Source organism: Heterodontus francisci, chromosome 6 (genome assembly GCF_036365525.1).
Source record: "Heterodontus francisci isolate sHetFra1 chromosome 6, sHetFra1.hap1, whole genome shotgun sequence".
NCBI classification, from domain to species: Eukaryota; Metazoa; Chordata; class Chondrichthyes; order Heterodontiformes; family Heterodontidae; genus Heterodontus; species Heterodontus francisci.
In genome coordinates, this window is record NC_090376.1 from 84,803,339 (window position 1) to 84,822,751 (window position 19,413).

At 43.5% G+C, this 19,413-nt stretch overlaps 1 non-coding gene across 1 annotated transcript; it reads right to left on the reverse strand.

The window, feature by feature from the left end:
* Positions 1-1,365: 1,365 nt before the first annotated feature.
* LOC137371630 (small nucleolar RNA U3) lies at positions 1,366-1,581 on the reverse strand. The gene has a single exon (XR_010975254.1). It is a non-coding gene; the product is annotated as a small nucleolar RNA U3 (small nucleolar RNA).
* Positions 1,582-19,413: the final 17,832 nt, after the last annotated feature.

Sequence of the window (19,413 nt, forward strand, 5' to 3'; positions counted from 1 at the left end):
GAATTATATAAAATTTACTGCACAGAAACAGGCCATTCAGGCCAAATAGTCTATGCCAGTATTTAAGCTCCACACCCAAGCTCCTCCTACCCTACTTCATCTAAACCTAACCTTCTATTTCTTTCTCCCTCATGCACTATCTTCAGCTTAAATGAATCTATGCTATTCACCTGACTATAGAAATGATGTAGCCTGCAACTGGACCATTTTGAGTCCGTGGTCAAAGAGGTACAGTGCAACTCAGTCTTTGGAGTATCATATGGGCACACAGGGCTGTCAGTAATCTTACAGACATACAGCATCCAGGACAGGAATGAAAAGAAGCACTAGATTTCAGCAGCACAATAGCCCAGACGAGCCCTTCTCTGTTGCCATTTTGGGTGGCACAGTGGTTAGCACTGCAGCCTCACAGCTCTAGTGACCCGGGTTCAATTCTGGGTACTACCTGTGTGGAGTTTGCAAGCTCTCCCTGTGACTGTGTGGGTTTTCGCCGGGTGCTCCGGTTTCCTCCCACAGCCAAAGACTTGCAGGTTAATAGGTAAATTGGCTATTATAAATTGCCCCGAGTATAGGTAGGTGGTAGGGGAATATAGGGAAGGTGGGGATGTGGTAGGAATATGGGATTAATGTAGGATTAGTATAAATGGGTGGTTGATGGTTGGCACAGACTCGGTGGGCCGAAGGGCCTGTTTCAGTGCTGTATCTCTAAATAAATAAAACACACACACACTCACTCAGTATTAGAAAGGGGAAGCAACATGGTGGCAACCAATACTAGAAACGCATAAGATTTTGGGCAATAATATATGATGGATCTTGAGTGGTAGTAAGTGCAAAGAGTTTCATTTTAATGGCTCAGGAAAATATAAATACAGTTGAGAGGAATGATGTGGCTGGTCACTAAGTAGCTCTTCATATATAACTGTTGGTGATTTTTTTCCACTGCAAGTGAAAGTTGGGAGCTGATCATGCAAGGGGTAAATGGGTAATTGATGGGATAATTATGAGAAACTTTTGTTGATGAGGTACAGTCAAAAGATGCTCACAGTTGGCAAAGCTGTTTGTCCAGCTGAATTCTCTGGTTCCTCAGGCTCTTAAATAAAACAGGCTGGGTGATGTTTAGTAGCATGACACTCCAGCTGGTTCATGTTGATTCTTCATTGAAGAATGAAGATATGAGGTATGTAGCAGACAGTGATGATTCATGACACATTGCCAAGCTTTATTTAGAGCTGCTACTGATCTATCTAGGTATCGGAATCTTTATTTTACAAGGTTGATGGTGTGTTTGGTGGTTTTTCTATTAGATACATGCACATCATTGCATCTGTGTTCGGCAGCTGTATGAAACTGCCATAGTTCTCTCCCACCCTGAAGTAGTGTTCTCTTCTAACAGCTTCCCCCTTAAGAGAGAGAAGGAACACTAATCAACAAAAGAGAACAGCTGTCAAACACAGCACTCAAAGCCTGCTTCCTGCTCCAAAGAGAATACCTTAAATCCTCCTTATGGTTAATGAGATCATACATTTCAGAAACACAGTTCTCTAGAAACCAGCTATAGAATTGATCCTTAAAGGTGTAGGAAAGGATAGCCTTCATCTCTTTTAGAAGTCAGCTTTGCACTTTTCTTTAAAATAAATAGCGGAGGTGACAGATCAAGTGAGGGAAGTTGTGATAATTTAAAGAGAAAGGGGAAGGCAAGACAGCCAGATAACAATAAGGGTAATGATAATCAGAGTGTGGCAGGCAGGGACAGAGTGTAAAAACTTAAGAGAGCTCCAGCAGATAAGGCTCGAGGTCATGAACTAACGGGGGGAGGTTCAGGTGACGGGAGATTTAGAAATTCACAGAGAAAGGGCAAATGTGTTAAAGACAAGCAGAATGGGACAGGAAGGAAAGAGTTTAACAAAAATTGCACATCAACAGAATTGTAGGGAAAAGAAGTAAAAAATAAATGCACGAAGCATCTGTAGTAAGATAGATGAACTAGTGGCACAAATAGAGGTAAATGATTTAGATCTAATTGCCATTACAGAGACATGATTACAAGGTGATCAAGGTTGGGAAATAAATATTCTAGGATACACAATATTTCGGAAAGACAGACAGAATGGAAAAGGAGGAGGGGTAACCTTGATAATAAAGGATGACATAAGGACATTAGTGAGAACAGATCTGGCTTCAGAAGATTATGAAGTAGAATCAGTATGAGTGGAAATTAGGAATAGCAAGAATCAGAAAACATTTGTAGGAGTTGCTTATAGGCCCCCCAACAGTAGTTATACCATTGGACAGAGCATTAAACAAGAACTGATTGGAGCTTGTAGTAAAGGCAATGTAATTATTGTGAGGGACTTTAATCTTCATATAGACTGGACAATGAAATTGCAAGATTGGTCTAGAAGATGAGTTTGTAGAATGTTTTCGGGACAGTTTCTTGGAGTAATACATTGTGGAACCGACTAGGGATAAAGCTATCTTAGATCTAGTATTGTGTAATGAAGCAGGGTTAATTAGTAATGTCTTAGTAAAAGATACACTGGAAAATAGTGATCATAATACCACAGAATTCTATGTTAAGTTTGAAAGTGACATACTCCAATTACAAACAAGATTCTTAAACTTAAGCAAAGCCAATTACATGGGTATGAGGGGAGAACTGGCTAAGGTAAATTATGTAAATAGACTTAAAGGAATGGTGGTAAATGAACAGTGGAAATCCTTTAAAAGAAACAATTGAAAATGTTCCACAAAAATACATTCCATTGACAAACAAAAACTTCGCAAAAAAGACCCATCCGTGGCTCACTCAGGAAGTTAAGGATAGTATTAGATTAAAAGAGGAGGTTTACAATGTTGCAAAAAGACTAGCAAGTCTGAGGTTTGGGAGTGTTTTAGAAACCAGCAAAGGGCCACCAAAAGGTTGATAAAAAAGGGGGAAAAAATAGAATGAGAGTAAACTAGCCAGTAATATAAAAACAGATTGTAAGAGCATTTATATGTATATAAAAAGGAAGAGAGCAGCTAAAGTGAACATTGGTCCCTTAGAAGCAGAGACAAGAGAAATTATCATGGGAAATGAGGAAATGACAGAGGCAGTGAACAAATATTTTGTGTCTGTCTTCATAGGAGAAGACACAAGTCTCATACCAGAAATAAATGGTAGCCTAGGGCTAAAAAGAGTGAGGAAATTAAGAAAATTAATATCAGCCAAGAAAAAGTATTGGAGAAACTTAAGGGACTAAAATCCAACAAATCCCCAGGGCCTGATGGCCTACATCCTAGGGTTCTAAAAGAGATAGCTGCAGAGTGGATGCGCTAGCTATGATTTTCCAAAATTCCTTAGATTCGAGAATGATACCATCAGATTGGAAGTTGGTAAATGTTACACTGCTTTTCAAGAAAGGAGGGAGAGAGAAAATAGTGAACTAAAGCCCAGTTAGCCCAACATCAGCTGTTGGAAAAATGCTGGACTCATTAAGGAAGTCTTAACAATGCACTTAGAAAATTACAGTATGATTAGAATAAGTTAACATGGTTTTACTAAAAGGAAATCCTATATGACAAATTTCTTAAGAGTTTTTTGAGGATGTAACTAGTAGGGTAGATAAAGGGGAACCAGTAGATGTAGTGAGCCTGGATTTCCAAAAGACATTCACTAAGGTGCCACACAAAAGGTTAATAGGCAAGAAAAGGGCTCATGAAGTTGCGGATAATATATTAGCATTGACAGAGAATTGGTTAACAGGCAGGAAGCAAAGAGTGGGCTTAAATGTGGCATTTTCAAGTTGGTAGGCAGTGAATATTGGAGTGCTGCAAGATCAGTGCTGGGGCCTCAACTATTTACAATCTATATTATTGACTTAGATGAAGAGACAGAGAGTAATGTATCTAAGTTTGCCGATAATACAAAGGTAGATGGAAAGGTAAGCTGTTGGAAGGACACAGAGAGGCTGCAAAGAGATATAGACAGGTTAAGTGAGTGGGCAACAAGATGGCAGATGGAATATAATATAGGGAAGTGTGAAGTTATTCACTTTGCTCACATGAATAGCAAGGTAGAATATTTTTTAAACTGTGTGAAACTTGTAAGTGTTGATGTTCAAAGAGACTTGTGCAGCAAGAAATTCGAAAGGCATATGCATGCTAGCCTTTATTGTAAGGGGATTGGAGTAGAGGAATAAAGAAGTCTTGCTACAATTGTACATGGTTTTGGTGAGACCACATCTGGAGTACTGTCTGCATTTTCAGTCTCAACATTTAAGAAAGGATATACTTGAATTGGAGGCGGTACGCCGAAGGTTCACTAAATTGGTCCCTGAGATGAGGGGGGTTGTCCTATGCTGAGATGTGATGGAATGTAGGTATAATGGGCTTAATTAGGTAGAATTTGGAAATAGTTGGTGTATTATACCTTTTAGTGATTGAATGGATGGTCAATTTTCAGACCCCCCTAACATTCCCCTTTAAGAAGGTAGAAAATTTCAAGGTCCCTGTTATGAACAAGTTGGGAAATCCAATTGTGTCTCTGTTGTCAGGAGCTTGGAAGATAAACACACACATTGAAATATCCTGTCAGTAAGAGATAGCAACAAACTTAATTGGTTTGTGCAGACAGGTCGGCTCCGGAGGTTGTTTTGGGGTGCCATGGAATGGGCATAAATAGAATGTACTCACAGCAACGAGAAAGATTAAGTAAACACAATTATCAACATTTTGACTAGGTAAAAGCTCACAACTTCAATAGCAAAGGAAGTTCAGTAAAACGTTAATTGGAAATGGTAATTAAAAATATGGATTTTAAAAGGAACACAGGAAGGTCACATAAATGCTAGGAATTCAGATGATACTTTAGAAATAGTATAAAAATGAGAGGTTTTGAAAGCAAACAACACTTCTCATCCCATGCCTTGCTTGGGGGATTTAAGGTAAAAGTTTACTTCACATTTTGATGGATATTCTGGATATTCTAAGATAATTTTGCTGTAACATTAGCAAGGTTAAACTTTTGGATTCTATGTTAGAAATAAGATTATATGTTACATCTCTCAGTAATATTTGATATTGTGATATATTTATCCACTTAAGAAATTTATTACATGTTCAATTCTTTAATAAATATATAAAAGTTAATAAATCGTCTCATGTAGTATTTTGTATACAATTACAAGAACCCCCTCTGTGTCTCTTTAAGTGGAGAGATACGTATTGAAGAGAGTTTCCCAGACTCTTAAAATATCTGGGACATTTATGACTTAGCCATAATATTAAAAATAGGCTATCCGAAAGATGGCAATATTTTCTGTTGGTTTTCTTTCTTTGAGGGAAAGCTAGTACAATTCTTTGGACCCAAATAAATGTCTGAGAATTTGTCTGGTTTGAACTTGATTAAAGGAGATTCATAGGGATGTACTTCTGATTTGGTTTAGTCCCTATAAGGGGTTAAAGTCATAAATCACTTCAGAGAGGCTGAGTAAATTGGGCCTGTATACTCTCTGAAGTTAAGAAGAATGAGAGGTGATCTCATTGAAATATACAAGATTCTGAAGGGGCTGGATAGGGTAGACACTAAGAGATTGTTTCCGTTAGTCAGGGAATCTAAAACACAGGGGCACAGTCTCAGGATAAGGGGCAAATCATTTAGGACTGAGATGAGGAGAAATTACTTCAGTCAAAGGGTTGTGAATCTTTGGAATTTTTTACCCCAGAGGGTTGTGGATGCTGCATCGTTGAATACATTTAAGGCTGGGATAGACAAATTTTTGGTCTCTCAGTGAATCAAAGTATATGGCGAGCGGGCAGGAAAGTGGAATTGAAGCTGAAGGTCAGCCATGATTGTATTAAATGGCGGAGAAGGCTCAATGGGCTATATGGTCCACTCCTGCTCCTATTTCTTGTGTTCTTTGCAAATCAAAATGGTGGATCTGAAAGGTAAAAAATGAATGACCTTAAAATGGTAACACCATGACTGCTACAAGTGAAACAGTCAGTTACCAGCATGATTCTGTGTAGGTAGTTGCAGGCTACTAAATTATTGATAGAAAGATAACTCTTTCAGTTCATGAATGTGTAAAAGTACTACATGTTTACAAGCAATGGTGCCCCTGGCAATAGGAAATCTAGCCACATGGAAAAATATAAGGCTTTCTCGTGCTTTTACCAATTGTCTGCAGGCAAAGTGATGACATTTCCTGTTTTGTCAAGCAATACATAAGTCACCTGCTTCATACATCCATGGTCTGCAGACTGACTGATGTTGCTGATGTCCCCTGAGGTGAAAAAGTTTAGGACTAAGGTGACCTTGACAGTCATTGGCCTTATCAGCTCCAGAATTCAGCTGTACATCATCTTGAAATATGCAACTCAGCTCTATCGCCACTTTCTTGGTGAATCTAAGCCTTTGCTTGCATTGTTCATTGGACGAGTCCAGGCAAGTTCTTTGTTACTGATAGATGTGATTTGAAGGGTAATGGGGGTTAACAGCCATCCTTCTGCAACATAGCCTGGATTCCCTTGTACCCATGTATTCCACCTCTCATGTTTCTAAATAACACTGTGAAAGTAGCAAAGGCTAACCCAGAAGCTGTTCTGAAAAACTCCTTGATCCATATAGTTGAGAAGAAAGAAAAACAAATTTTAAAAAATTACCCACAGTTAAGAAGTTAAAGTAAGTTGCTGGCAGCTTCTTCAGCTAACTCTCTGAATGGCTATCTCACGTAGCAGGAGGTTTGGATGCTGGAACTGTTAGGAACTTCATAAAGCAGCATGACCCAAAAGTGATATTAATGTCTTCCACATTTTTGTGGCCATCACACCAATGTAGCATCACTTCCTAATCTTACCCACAGTGTTAACAATTGTTAGGGTCCAACTTTAAGTAATGGAAGGTGTCGTTGACAGTGCTATCAAGCTACACTTACTCAGCAATAACCCTCTCACTGATGCTCAGTTTGGGTTCTGTCAGGGCCATTCAGCTCCCGACCCCATTACAGTCCAAACATGGACAAAAGAGCTGAACACAAGAGGTGAGGTGACAGTGACTGCCCTTGGCATCAAAGAAGCATTTGAATGTGACATCAAGGAACCCTAGCAAAACTGGAGCCAATGGGAATTGGGGGAAAGCTCTCCACTGGTTAGTGTTATACCTAGCAGAAAGGAAGATGGTTGTGGTTGTTGGAGGGCAATCAGCTCAGTCCTAGGACATCAATGCAGGAGTTCCTCAGGGCAGTGTCCTAGGCCCAACCATCTTCAGCTGCTTCGTCAGTGACCTTCCCTCCAGCATAAGGTCAGTAGTGGGGATGTTCGCTGATGATTGCATAATGTCCGGCACCATTCCCAACTCCTCAGATACTGAATCAGTCCACATCCATATGCAGCAAGACCTGGAAAACATTCAGGCTTGGGCTAATAAGTGGCAAGTAGCATTTACGCCACACAAGTGCCAGGCAATGACCATCTCCAACAAGAGAGAATCTAACCATTCTCCCTTGACATTCAATGGCATTACCATCACTGAATCCCACACTATCAACATCCTGGGGGTTACCATTGACCAGAAATTGAACTGCACCGGTGATATAAGTACTGTGGCTACAAGAGCAGGTCAGAGGCTGGGAATTCTGTGGAAAGTAACTCACCTCTTGTCTCCCCAATGCTTATCCACCATCTGCAAGGCACAAGTCAGAAGTGTGATTGAATACCTTCCACTTGCCTGGATGGGTGCAGCTCCAACAACATTCAAGAAGCTCTACATCATTCAAGACAAAGCAGCCCACTTGATTGGCACCCTATTCACCACCTTCAAATATTCACTCCCTTAACCACCGATGCACAGTGGCAGCAATGTGTACCATCTACTAGATGCACTGCAGCAACTTGCCAAGGCCCATTTGACAGCACCTTCCAAACCAGCGACCTCTACTACCTAGAAGAACGAGGGAAGCAGGTGCATGGGAACACCACCACCTACAAGCTCCCCTCAAAGCCATACACCAACCTGACTTGGAACTATATCACTGTTACTTGACTGTCGCTGGGTCAAAATTCTGGAACTCCCTTCCTAACAGCACTGTGGGTGCATCTCTGAGTAAATGCTGAGATGCGTGCACTGGGAACCTCCATTCGGTGACGTAGGCAGACCTTCCTGGGTCAAGGTAAAATCCCTAAGCCAAACCCCACTGAGGGTTTGGCACATGGGAACTCTGACTTCGGGAGTTCCTGTCCCCAGCCCCATGCTGGTCCAGCTCCCAACTATTCCCATGATCTCCTATCCAAGTTAGAGTTGGAGTGTGCTGGAACTGCCAAGGACTTGCAACACCATTGTGAATGCAAATGAAATGTGAAAATAGGCAATAGAGTCTGTGGCTGTCGCCAGAGTCAATACCAAGCACAGTACTCACAGAATCTAAGAATAATTGTGGAAGAAGACGATACAACTTAAAGAAATGGCAATGCAATAGTTCCATAAACCAGGTAAGTATTCTAAATATGTGCACCTCAAGATGTTGGCTGTTAACCTGCTTCAACTTAACTGTTGGCCTCAGTGAAGCTATCAGCCTACCTTATTAATCCTTCACGCATACTCATATTCCTATTGAGCACATATTTGGGCTGCAAATTACAATTGGAAGTTGCACACACTGACATTTTATCAGAGCTTCACAGTCTAATTAATGGCCCCAATTTTAATATTAAGCCTGTTTACTGGCCACTGGATTGGTGCATGGGCCAGGAGTGGGGTGGGGGGGGTCTCGTGATCGGGGTGGGGGGTGGGTGCGGAGGCGAGATTGTGGCAGTAGAACCCTAGGTTTTCCTTGTGGGATCCAGAGGAGCACTCTTCCACATTGACTGCTGCTTCCCATGGCCTACCCAGGTGGCTTCAGGGAGCAGTGTTTTGGAGAGCAGGAAAATCCCACCCACCCTCTCATGCAGCACCATCTACATACGTCAAGCAGGCAGTGACAGTCCAAACTGAGGCAGGGAGACGGAGATCCCTGTCAGTCAGTGAGACAGTTCTCCGCAGCACACCCACCCAATTTCACAAAGGAGAATTCCCACCTGTGAACCATTTCTTGCTTTTCCAAAACTGCAGTAGAATTTTAAAAGAATCAAGCCTGAATTGAAAATCATGACTATTTCCCTGCATCTGATTCAAGTTGAATAAAATTCAGGAAATGTCTATTGCGTTATTGGGTCAGATCTTGCTGGATAAATATTGGTATGTGAATGACAGATGCCTTTATTAATGTACAAATTGGCCAGCAAGTTCAGGGGATCAAGAGATATGACATGAGTTGAGAATCTGCAGAACTTGCTTGTCAATTTACATTGCTCCACTGTTTACTTAGCACAAATGTCATCTCACTCTTAGCTTTTCTGTTATTTTCAAGAATCTGCTGGATTTGCACATTAATTGCCCATTAAGCTCATCACAGAAAGTTACAGCTGGAACTTAATAGTGCAATTACATTTTCACAACATGATAATAGTTAATGCAATGCTAATCAAATGCTAGCCCAGAAAGGGAACAATTAAAGCTGTTCAATCTCATTCCTGCATGAGGTCAATTGTTGTTACAGATTTTTATAATTTTTTTAAATTTTCCTTTCCGTCTCTTCTCTCTTTCCTAATGCAATCTTTCTTTCCCCCATTTCTATTTCTGTACCTTATTTGAGTCTCACCCATTCCAATTCACCCACCTTCTCCATTGTTCCTCTGTTTCTTTCTCAATCTTTAAATCTTATTGGTTAAGGTGATACACTTCTAGTCCCACCATTCACTGAGGTCCTAGATGTCCAGTTGCCCTTGGAACACCATTATCAGCTTACATTTCCAACAGATTGTGGCACTAAATACTTAGAACCGAAGTCTGTGTAGAATAGTCTAACTAAACACAAGCAGCATAAAATGCTATGCTCCAGCAAGATCAGGCTCATCGATTTCAATGAATTGTTTTGGGATAGATTTTGCTGTGAATAGCAAAGGAAAGGTTCCAGCCATTCATGAGAGTTACATTTGGCCATAGAGTTTCCATGGGCTTTTGTACAGCTAGTTGCTATCAAGAGGACTTCCAAAATGTGCAGCATCCTGTACAGGGCATATGGGACAATGTGAACAGAGAAAATAACTGTGTATTTCCTTAAGCAATCAGGTTGAAGAATTGTTAATGAGCAAATGGTCCTGCAAAGTGAATATAGGGAGTTAGGCAGAAGGTTAAAAAGCAGGACCTCAAGGGTTGTAATCTCAGGATTACTCCCTGTGCCACACGCTAGTGAGGATAGGAATAGGAGGATAAGGCAGATGAATGCATGGCTGAAGAGCTGGTGTAGGCGGGATAGCTTCAGCTACTTGGATCATTGGGATCTCTTCTGGTGCAGAGGTGACCTGTACAAGAGGGACGGATTGCATCAGAACTGGAAGGGGACCAATATCCTTGCGGGGAGGTTTGCCAGTACGACTCGGGAGGGTTTAAACTAGTCTTGCAGGGGGATGGGACCCAAAGTAGTAGTCTCTCCGATGAGACAGTGGAGGCAAATGTAGAGGTAAAAGCAAGCAAGTCCAGTAGGCAGGCCGGGCAGGGGCAGGGGCAGGACAGGGAGCGTGGAAGGCCTGGTAGACTAAACTGGATTTACTTTAATGCAAGAAGCCTTACAGGTAAGGCAGATGAACTCAGCATGGATCGGTACATGGGATTGTGATATTATAGCTGTTACGGAAATGTGGTTGAGGGATGGGCAGGACTGGCAGCTCAATGTTCCAGGGTACCGATGCTTCCGGCGTGACAGACGTGGAGGTAAGAGAGGAGGGGGAGTTGCACTATTGATTAGGGAGGACATCACAGCAGTACTGAGAGAGGATATCCCGGGGGGAATGTCCAGCAAGGCCATATGGGTAGAACTTAGAAATAAGAAAGGGGTGATCACTTTGATGGGATTATACTAAAGACCCCCAATAGTCAAAGGGAATTGGAGGAGCATATATGTAGGGAAATCACAGATAGATGTAGGAATTATAGGGTTGTAATAGTAGGTGATTTTAACTTCCCTAATATTGACTGGGACTGCCTTAGTGCTAAGGGATCAGATGGGGAAGAATTTGTTAAGTGTGTCCAGGAAAGTTTTCTGAAGCAGTATGTGGATGGCCCTACTAGAGAAGGGGCTACACTCGACCTCCTCTTAGGAAATGAGGCTGGGCAGGTGGTTGATGTGTCAGTGGGGGAGCACTTTGGGACCAGTGACCATAACTCTATTAGCTTCAAGATAGTTACGGAAAAGGATAGGACTGGTCCTCAGGCTGAAGTCTTAAATTGGGGAAAGGCTAATTTTGATGGCATCAGACAGGAACTCTCAAAAATTGAATGGGAGAGGCTGTTTACAGGTAAAGGGACATCTGGCAAGTGGGAGGCTTTTAAAAGTGAGATAGGAGGAGTTCAGGCCCTTCCTGTTAGATGGAAGGGCAAGGCTGGCAAGTTTAGAGAACCTTGGTTGATGAGGGATATTGAGGGTCTGGTCAGGACAAAGAAGGAGGCATATGTCAGGGATAGGCAGCTGGGATCAAGCGAGTCCCTCGAGGAGTATAGGGGATATGGGACAACACTTAAGAAGGAAATTTGGAGGGCGAAAAGGGGCCATGAGATTTCCCTGGCACATAAGATAAAGGAGAATCCTAAAAGATTCTATAAGTATATTAAGAGTAAAAGGGTAGCCAGAGAGAGAGTAGATCCCCTTAAGAATCAGTGTGCTAATCTATGTGTGGAGCCACGGGAAATGGACGAGGTCTTAAATGAATACGTCTCGTCTGTATTTACCGTGGAGAAGGTCATGGAAGCTAGTGAGTTCAAGGGAGGGAACAGCGATATCCTAGAGCATATCAACATTACAAAGGAGGAGGTGTTGGAGGTTTTGAAGTGCATTAAGGTGGACAGTGAAGAAGGTTGTCTAATGTTACAACAGGATATAGATAAACTGGGAAAATGGGCAAGGGATTGGCAAATGGAATTTAATGCAGACAAGTGAGAAGTGATGCATTTTGGGAAGTTAAACCAGGGCAGGCCATACACAGTGAATGGCAGGGCCCTGGGGAGTGAGCAGAGAGACCTTGGGGTGCAAGTACATAGTTCCCTGAAAGTGGCAACACAGATAGACAGGGTGGTGAAGAAGGCATATGGCATGCTTGCCTTCATCGGCCAAGGCATTGAGTACAAGAGTTGGGAAGTCATGTTACAGTTGTACATAACGTTGGTTAGGCCGCATTGGAGTATTGTGTGCAGTTCTGGTCGCCGCACGACAGGAAAGATGTGATTAAGCTAGAGAGGGTGTAGAAAAGATTCACAAGGATGTTGCCTGGTTTGGAGGGCTTGAATTACAAAGAGAGATTGGATAGGCTGGGTCTATTTTCCCTGGAGTGAAGGAGGCTGAGAGGGGACATGATAGAGGTATATAAAATTATGAGATGCATAGATAGGGTAGATAGCCAGTCTGTTTCCCATGGTAGGGGTGACTCAAACTAGAGGGCATAGATTTAAGGTGAGAGGGAGGAGGTTTAATGGGGATCAAAGGGGTAAATTTTTCACACAAAGAATAGTGGGTATCTGGAATGAGCTGCCGGACGAGGTGGTGGACGCAGGAACAGTAGCAACATTTAAGAGGCATCTGGACAGGTACTTGAATGAGCAAGGCATAGAGGGATATGGAATTAATGCAGGCAGGTGGGATTAGAATAGATAGGCATTATGGTCGGCATGGGTGTGGTGGGCCGAAGGGCCTGTTTCTATGCTGTACGATTCTATGACTCTATGCAGAGTCTGAACCAGGAAATGTAAGTCAGAACTGTCAATGTAATGTTAAATCATGTACAGAAAGCAAAATAAAGAGAGGAAAAAAAAGAAAGATTGGATAAAGAGAGAGAGAAAAGAAACAGAAAGAACAACTAAAAACTATTTAGTTGGGCAGTTTTAAAATCTTTGTCTTTTGCGAGGAGCAGCCTTGATAGAACGGGGTGCGGAGCGGACTTTCAGCTGAGCGGTCAATTTCAGTAAGTTACAAGTTAATCCCTTTTTTGTTTCGGAGGACCGGGGACTGCTGGGTAGGGGAAAACTATTTAGTTGGGCAGTTTTAAAATCTTTGTCTTTTGCGAGGAGCAGCCTTGATAGAACGGGGTGCGGAGCGGACTTTCAGCTGAGCGGTCAATTTCAGTAAGTTACAAGTTAATCCCTTTTTTGTTTCGGAGGACCGGGGACTGCTGGGTAGGGGAAAACTATTTAGTTGGGCAGTTTTAAAATCTTTGTCTTTTGCGAGGAGCAGCCTTGATAGAACGGGGTGCGGAGCGGACTTTCAGCTGAGCGGTCAATTTCAGTAAGTTACAAGTTAATCCCTTTTTTGTTTCGGAGGACCGGGGACTGCTGGGTAGGGGAAAACTATTTAGTTGGGCAGTGGCAGTACCCGAGACACTACACGTGTAGTGTCTCCCACCCACCCTCCTCCTCTAACCAAAAAAAAGGACTCTAGGGTGTTGATAAGGTAAGCTTTTTATTTAAAACTTCAGTCCGTCGGATTGCTAAGCGAACAAGTTTTGACTTTTTTTTTCGTTTGGTTTTTCAGTAGATTTATTGGGAATCTAGAATAGTGGGAATGGAGGTAAAGGCAGTTGTATGTTCCTCCTGCAGAATGTGGGAGGTAGGGGTCGCCAAGAGTGTCCCTGCTGACTGCATCTGCGGGAAGTGCACCCAACTCCAGCTCCTCGCAGACCGCGTTAGGGAACTGGAGCTGGAGCTGGATGAACTTCGGATCATTCGGGAGGCGGAGGGGATTATTGACAGGAGTTATAGGGAGGCAGTCACACCTCAGGTAAAAGAAGTAGGTAGATGGGTTACCGTCAGGGGAAGGAAAGGGAACCAGCAGGCAGTGCAGGGATCCCCTGTGGCCGTTTCCCTCAACAACAGGTATACCGTTTTGGATACTGTTGGGGGGGACGACTTACCAGGGGTAAGCAATGGGGTGCAGGTCTCTGGCACAGAGTCTGTCCCTGTTGCTCAGAAGGGAAAAGGGAAGAGGAGCAGAGCATTAGTCATTGGGGACTCCATAGTTAGGGGAACAGATAGGAGGTTCTGTGGGAACGAGAGAGACTCACGGTTGGTGTGTTGCCTCCCAGGTGCCAGGGTACGTGATGTCTCCGATCGTGTTTTTGGGATCCTTAAGGGGGAGGGGGAGCACCCCCAAGTCGTGGTCCACATAGGCACCAATGACATAGGTAGGAAGAGAGATGGGGATTTAAGGCAGAAATTCAGGGAGCTAGGGTGGAAGCTTAGAGCGAGAACAACCAGAGTTGTTATCTCTGGGTTGTTGCCTGTGCCACGTGCTAGCGAAGAGAGGAATAGGGAGAGAGAGGAGTTGAACACGTGGCTGCAGGGATGGTGTAGGAGGGAGGGTTTTGGTTTCCTGGATAATTGGGGCTCTTTCTGGGGTAGGTGGGACCTCTACAAACAGGATGGTCTTCACCTGAACCAGAGGGGTACCAATATCCTGGGGGGGAGATTTGTTAGTGCTCTTCGGGGGGGTTTAAACTAAATCAGCAGGGGAATGGGAACCTAAATTGCAGTGCCAGTGTACAGACTGTTGAGAGTAGTGAGGTAGGGGATAAGGTTACAGGGACGCAAGAGGGCACTGGCAAGCAAGAACTTGGTTTAAAGTGTGTCTACTTCAACGCCAGGAGCATCCGGAATAAGGTGGGTGAGCTTGCAGCATGGGTTGGTACCTGGGATCCTGATGTTGTGGCCATTTCGGAGACATGGGTAGAGCAGGGGCAGGAATGGATGTTGCAGGTTCCGGGATTTAGATGTTTCAGAAAGAACAGAGAAGAGGGTAAAAGAGGGGGGGGTGTGGCATTGTTAATCAAGGAAAGTATTACAGCGGCAGAAAGGACGTTTGAGGACTCGTCTACTGAGGTAGTCTGGGCCGAGGTTAGAAACAGGAGAGGAGAGGTCACCCTGTTGGGAGTTTTCTACAGACCTCCGAATAGTTCCAGAGATGTAGAGGAAAGGATAGCGAAGATGATTCTCGACAGGAGCGAGAGTAACAGGGTAGTGGTTATGGGGGACTTTAACTTTCCAAATATTGACTGGAAATACTATAGTTCGAGTACTTTAGATGGGTCTGTTTTTGTCCAGTGTGTGCAGGAGGGTTTTCTGACACAGTATGTGGACAGGCCAACCAGGGGCGATGCCACATTGGATTTGGTACTGGGTAATGAACCCGGCCAGGTGTTTGATTTAGATGTAGGTGAGCACTTTGGCGATAGTGATCACAATTCGGTTAGGTTTACCTTAGCGATGGGCAGGGACAGGTATATACCGCAGGGCAAGAATTATAGCTGGGGGAAAGGAAATTATGACGCGATTAGGCAAGATTTAGGATGTGTAGGATGGGGAAGGAAACTGCAGGGGATGGGCACAAACGAAATGTGGAGCTTATTCAAGGAGCAGCTAATGCGTGTCCTTGATAAGTATGTACCTGTCAGGCAGGGAGGAAGTTGTCGAGCAAGGGAGCCGTGGTTTACTCAAGAAGTTGAAGCGCTTGTCAAGAGGAAGAGGGCGGCTTATGTTAGGATGAGACGTGAAGGCTCAGTTAGGGCGCTTGAGAGTTACAAGCTAGCCAGGAAGGATCTAAAGGGAGGGCTAAGAAGAGCAAGGAGAGGACACGAGAAGTCATTGGCAGATAGGATCAAAGAAAACCCTAAGGCTTTCTATAGGTATATCAGGAATAAACGAATGATAAGAGTTAGAACAGGGCCAATCAAGGATAGTAGTGGGAAGTTGTGTGCGGAATCAGAGGAGATAGGGGAAGCGTTAAATGAATATTTTTCGTCAGTATTTACAGTAGAGAAAGAAAATGTTGCCGAGGAGATTACTGAGATACAGCCTACTAGGCTAGATGGGATTGAGATTCACAAGGAGGAGGTGTTAGCAATTTTGGAAAGAGTGAAAATAGATAAGTCCCCTGGGCCAGATGGGATTTATCCTAGGATTCTCTGGGAAGCCAGGGAGGAGATTGCAGAGCCGTTGTTGTTGATCTTTAAGTCGTCATTGTCGACAGGAGTAGTGCCGGAGGACTGGAGGATAGCAAATGTTGTCCCCTTGTTCAAGAAGGGGAGTAGAGACAGCCCTGGTAATTATAGACCTGTGAGCCTTACTTCGGTTGTGGGTAAAATGTTGGAAAAGGTTATAAGAGACAGGATTTATAATCATCTTGAAAAGAATAAGTTCATTTGCGATAGTCAGCACGGTTTTGTGAAAGGTAGGTCGTGCCTCACAAACCTTATTGAGTTTTTCGAGAAGGTGACCAAACAGGTGGATGAGGGTAAAGCCGTGGATGTGGTGTATATGGATTTCAGTAAGGCGTTTGATAAGGTTCCCCACGGTAGGCTATTGCAGAAAATACGCAAGTATGGGGTTGAAGGTGATTTAGAGCTTTGGATCAGAAATTGGCTAGCTGAAAGAAGACAGAGGGTGGTGGTTGATGGCAAATGTTCATCCTGGAGTTTAGTTACTAGTGGTGTACCGCAAGGTTCTGTTTTGGGGCCACTGCTGTTTGTCATTTTTATAAACGACCTGGATGAGGGTGTAGAAGGGTGGGTTAGTAAATTTGCGGATGACACGAAGGTCGGTGGAGTTGTGGATAGTGTCGAAGGGTGTTGTAGGGTACAGAGGGACATAGATAGGCTGCAGAGCTGGGCTGAGAGATGGCAAATGGAGTTTAATGCGGAGAAGTGTGAGGTGATTCACTTTGGAAGGAGTAACAGCAATGCAGAGTACTGGGCTAATGGGAAGATTCTTGGTAGTGTAGATGAGCAGAGAGATCTTGGTATCCAGGTACATAAATCCCTGAAAGTTGCTACCCAGGTTAATAGGGCTGTTAAGAAGGCATATGGTGTGTTAGCCTTTATTAGTAGGGGGATCGAGTTTCAGAGCCACGGGGTCATGATGCAGCTGTACAAAACTCTGGTGAGGCCGCACCTGGAGTATTGCGTGCAGTTCTGGTCACCGCATTATAGGAAGGATGTCGAAGCTTTGGAAAGGGTGCAGAGGAGATTTACTAGGATGTTGCCTGGTATGGAAGGAAGGTCTTACGAGGAAAGGCTGAGGGACTTGGGGTTGTTTTCGTTAGAGAGAAGGAGGAGGAGAGGTGACTTAATAGAGACATACAAGATAATCAGAGGGTTAGATAGGGTGGATAGTGAGAGTCTTTTTCCTCGGATGAGGATGGCAAACACGAGGGGACATAGCTTTAAGTTGAGGGGTGAAAGATATAGGACAGATGTCAGAGGTAGTTTCTTTACGCAGAGAGTAGTAGGGGCGTGGAACGCCCTGCCTGCAACAGTAGTAGACTCGCCAACTTTAAGGGCATTTAAGTGGTCATTGGATAGACATATGGATGTAAATGGAATAGTGTAGGTCAGATGATCGGCGCAACATCGAGGGCCGAAGGGCCTGTACTGCGCTGTAATATTCTAATTCTAAAAAAAAAAATACATTTTTAAAATCTTCAACTATAATTAAAATCAGAAGGAATGAGACTTGACACTTATTTAAGTTAATTTTCAGTGCCAAAGAGGCTGTTTGGAAGTAATTAAGACTTAGGGCATCGGTAAAAACAGTACTTGGACGGACATAGACAAGACCTACATTTCTGTCGCTATTTTAGTCTGTATCTACAATATTACTGCAGAAATTCCATACACTTGAACGATAGATAGCGAGATACTATATACACGCAGCTTACGGAAGAGCAGCACATCTCGGACAGAAACTTCCTGAATTTCATGTTTAACTGCACATCTGCGTTCACCCGAAGTTGCTGTCCAATTTGTGCATGAGTAACGATATACGCTGTTAGCTCATCATTATTTTCATAGCAATTTCTAACCCATAGTTATGTAGAACTTGACTTCACTATTGTGATAATACAATTGAGAACCAGATTGAAGATAGAAGGTTCCAAGGGGAAGTGCAAAAACAAATAAGAGAAACAAAGAAAGAGTATGAGAAGTGACTGGCAGCTAACAGGAAAGGGAATCCAAGAGTCTTCTGAAGGCATATAAATCGTAAAAAAAAAGGTGGCAAAAGGAGGAGAAGGGCCAATGAGGGACCTAAATGGGGATTTACACATGGAGGCAGTTGGCATGGCTGAGGTACTAAATGAATACTTTGCATCTATCTTTACCAAGTCATGGTGAAAGAGGAGGCAGTTGAGATGCTGGATGGGCTAAAAATTGATCAAGAGGAGGCATTAAATAGGCTGGTTTACTTAAAGTTGCTAAGTCGCTAAGACCAGAAGAGATGCATCCAAGGATACTGAGGGAAGTAAGGGAGGAAATTGCAGAGGCACTGTCCATAATCTTCTAATCCTTTTTAGATACAGGGGTGGTGCCAGAGGACTGGAGAATTGCAAATGTTACCCCCTTGTTCAAAAAAGGTGTAAGGATAAGCCCAGGAACTATAGGATAGTCAGTTTAACCTCGGTGGTGGGAAATCTTTTAGAAATGATAATTCGGGACAACATTAACAGTCACTTGGACAAATGTGAATTAATTAAGGAAAGCCAGCACGGATTTGTTAAGCTCAAATCGTGTTTAACTTACTTGCCTGAGTTTTTGTTGAGGTAATGGAGAGGGTTGGTGAAGGTAATGCAGTTGATGAGATGCACATGGACTTCCAAAAGGCATTTGATAAAGTGCCACATAACAGCCTTGTCAGCAAAGTCAGAGCCCATGGAATAATAGAGACAGTAGCAGCATGGATATAAAATTGACTGAGTGACAGGAAAGAGAGACTAGTGGTGAATGGTTGTTTTTTGAACTGAAGGAAGGTATATTGTTGGGTTCCCCAGATGCTGGTACTCGGACCCCTGGTTTTCCTGATATATATAAATGACCTAAATGTGGGTGTACAGGGCACAATTTCAGAGCTATGGAGAAAAGGCAGGGGAGTGGGACTAGGTGACTTGCTCTTGCAGAGAGTTGGCATGGGCATGATAGGCCGAATAGTCTCCTTCTGTGCGATAACCACTCTATGAATCGAAGGCTGGAATTTGACTTTAAGGTGGTGGTCCCGCCTATCAGCTAGAGAGATGGGGCGAGACTGCCTCTGCTGGGCCTGGAAGCCATGCTGCTATTTTTACGTAGTCCAGGCCCTTAATTGGCCCCAGTTGCGACTTCTGCCCCTCTCAGGCAGGAAAACCCGCCTCCAAGAGCTGCCAGCCAATCAGAGGGCCGGCAGCTCTTCTGCCCCAGCAGTGCCACCGGGAGCGGTGGCCACTGCTAGGACTGCACCGAGTGACAGGAACCACGATGGACGTCAACCATGGAGCAGGTAAATGGGATTGGGCCTCACCGGGGATAATTGGGAAGGCCCTGGCAAGG